The sequence below is a fragment of the Pteropus vampyrus genome, unplaced genomic scaffold (genome assembly GCF_000151845.1).
Source record: "Pteropus vampyrus isolate Shadow unplaced genomic scaffold, Pvam_2.0 Scaffold11, whole genome shotgun sequence".
Lineage (NCBI taxonomy): Eukaryota > Metazoa > Chordata > Mammalia > Chiroptera > Pteropodidae > Pteropus > Pteropus vampyrus.
Window position 1 is genome coordinate 14,802,604 of NW_011888792.1, and position 3,535 is coordinate 14,806,138.

Consider the following 3,535-nt stretch of genomic DNA (forward strand, 5'->3'; position numbering starts at 1 on the left):
TCTATGATCTCTTTCAGAAGATAGAAGCAGAGGGAATACTTTCTAACTTATTCTATGAGGCCAGCATTACCCTAATACCAAAACCAGACAAAGACATTACAAGAAAAGAAAACTATAGACCAATATATCTCATGAACATAGATGCAAAAATCCCATGCAGATTATTAGCAAATCAAGTCCAAAATATATACACAAAACCAGGTGGGATTTATCACAGGTATACAAGGCTGGTTCAACATCAATTAATGTAATCTATCACATCAATAGGCTAAAAAAAAAAAAAAATCACATGTTCACATCAACAGATGCAGAAAAAGCATTCAACAGAATATAACACCCATATATAATTTAAAAAAATCATAACTCTCAGTAAACTAGAAATAGAGGGAAGCTTCCTCAATAGGATAAAGAATATAAAATATCTACAGCTAATGTCATACTTAATGGTGAGAAACATGAAGCTTTCTCAATTAAGATCACTCTTTTTTCAATATTATACTGTAAGTTCCAGCTAATACAATAAGACAAGAAAAGAGAATTAAAGGTATTTAGCTTGAGTAGGAAGAACTAAATAAAATTGTTTTTGTTCACAGATGATAGGACTTACTTTTAATCTACAAGGTAATATTGGTAGAAAAAATAGATAAATAAATCAATGGAATAAAACAGAGTCCAGAAATAGACCCACGTAAATATAATGAACTGATCTTTGGCAAAGAAGCGAGGGCCATACAATGGAGCAAAGATAGTCTTTTCAACAAATGGGGCTGATAACTGGATGGCCACATGCAAACAAATGAATCTAGATTCAGACCTTACACCCTTCATAAAAATTAACTCAAAATGGATCATAAACCTAAATGTAAAACATAAAACTATAAAACTCCTGGAAGATAACATAGAAGAAAACCTAAATGACCTTGGGTCTGTTGTTGACTTTTTAGATAAACTACCATAGACAAGATCAATGAAAGTGATAATTGATAAACTAGACTTTGTTAAAATGAAAAACTTCTGCACTGTGAAATACAAATCAAGAAAATGAAAAGACAAACCACAGACTGGATAGAAATATTTTCAAACATACATCTGATAAAAGACTCTTACCCAAAATATACAAAGAATTCTTAAAACTCAACAATAAGAAGACAAACTACCCAATTAAAAAATGGGCCAAACACCTTAACAGACATCTTACCAAAGAAGATACATAGATAGCAACTAAACATATGAAAAGATGTTCCACATCATATGTCTTTAGGGAAATGCAAAGTAAAACAAGGATAAGATATCATTACATACCTATCAGAACAGCCAAAATATAAACACTGACAACACAAAATGCTGTAAGAATGTGGTGCAACAGGAATTCTCATATGCTGCTGGTGAGAAGGCAAAATAGTACAGCCACTTTGGAAGATAGTTTAGAGGCTTCTTACAAATCTAAACATAGTCTTACCATATGATCCAGCTATGGTGCTCCTTGGTATTTATTGAAAGAGTTGAAAACTGACGCCTACACAAAAACCTGTACACAGATGTTTATGGCAGCTTTTAAAAATGCCAAATTGAATTAAAGCTTTATTTAATTGCCAAAACTTGGAAGCAACCAAGTTATCCTTCAGTACATGAATGGATAAACTGTAGTTCATCCAGACACTGAATATTACTCAGAACTAAAAAGAAATGGACTATCAAGCCATGAGAAGACAGGGAGGAAACTTAAATGCCTATTACTGTATGATTCCAACTACATGATATTCTGCAAAAAAGCAAAACTATGAAGACAGTAAAAAGATCAGTAGTTACCAGGAGCTGCAGGGTCGGGGTGAAGGAGTGAATAGGCAGAGCACAGAGAATATTTAGGGCAGTAAAAATACTATCCATGATATCATAATGATGAGTACATGTCATACATTTGTCCAGATTCATAGAATGTACAACACCAATGGTGAACAATAATGTAAACTATGAACTTTGGGTGATTATGATGTTCCTCGATTGTAACCAGTGTACCACTCTGATGGGAGATGTTGATAATGGAAGAGGCTATGCATGTGTGGGACAGGGAGTAGATGGGAAATTTCTGTACCTTTCCCTCAGTTTTGCTGTGGATATCAAACTTTTTTTAATGAAGTCAATTTAAAAAAATACTTAGCTATCATGGAATATTTTATAACAGGTTTTGAGACATTTTTACTTATCCTTCATGTTTTCTGTTAAGAATTTTTGCTTCTAATGACTTTCCTCATTACAAATATTTTTCCCACTTCCATAAATGGTGCCAACAATTTTATCACTTTCTTCCCAGGTTTGCAAGATCAGAGCCATGTATATTTCCACATCTTATGTGCCAGACTCTATCAGTGATTCTTGCTTCTATCACTCTGGCCCAAGTCATCACTATCTGACAACTGAACCACAGCCAGAGCCTATAACTAGTCTCTTGCATCTTGTCTACTTTGCTTATTTCACTTGCACAGTGCTTTTTCCTTCATCTTCTTACTCTGCTTTCTTTGATCATTTCCCTCTTCAGCTAAACATTTCTAATGGTCTTCTAAATAAAATCTAAAATCCTCCATTTGTCTTTTAGAGACCTTTACAATTTGATAACTAAAATACTTCCTCCGATGTATCTTCCCCTCCTCTACATGGACCTTCCTTTCCAGCCCAGTGCTTCTGCTCACATACCTTCTATGATAAGCAGAATAATATCTCCTCCTCCTTCCTTCACAACCCCCACCCCTGGCAAAGATGCCGAAGATCCTAATTCCTGGAAACTGTGAATATATTAGGTTATGTGACAAAGGGGAATCAAGGTAACAGATGGAATTAAGGTTGCTAATTAGTTGACCTTAAGGGGTGTAGAGGTAATTATTGTGAATTGTCCAGGTAGGCCCAATGTAATCACAAGGGTCCTTATAAGTGAAGGAAAGCGGTAGCTTCTAGAAGCAGGAAAGGAAAGAAACATTCTCCCCTAGAACCTCCAGAAAGGAACACAACCCTACTGACACCTTGATTTTGGCACAGTGAGGTGTATTTTGGACTTCTGACTTCCAGAACTCTAATAAATTTGTGTTTCTTTAAGCTACTAGATTTGTGGAATTTGTTATAATAGCAATAGAAAAATAATGAATTCATTACTAATTACATAGAGCACATTCCAACTTTAGGTACTTGTTACTTATGTTCTTTTCTCTTTGATTATATTATATTAATAACTAGTGAGAACAGGGTGCTAATACACTATCATTTAAGAGTATATTCATGTACACTGTATAACCTTGGCTATGGCAAATTCTCACTGGTCTTTACTGATAATTTGATTAAGTTGGGAAATTTTTTTTAAATAGTTCTGGTAAATATTCATCATAGAGGCCATTTCTCAGAGAGAAAAGGTACAGTGACAGTCCCACTACACAGTTTTCATTTATCAGTTACCCTGGTCAAGGAAATTTGCCATCTTAATTGGTTAATATAAACAGCATCTCTGAGGGGTTACTACATTAATTTCCTAAATTAGGAGCTAAGCCCT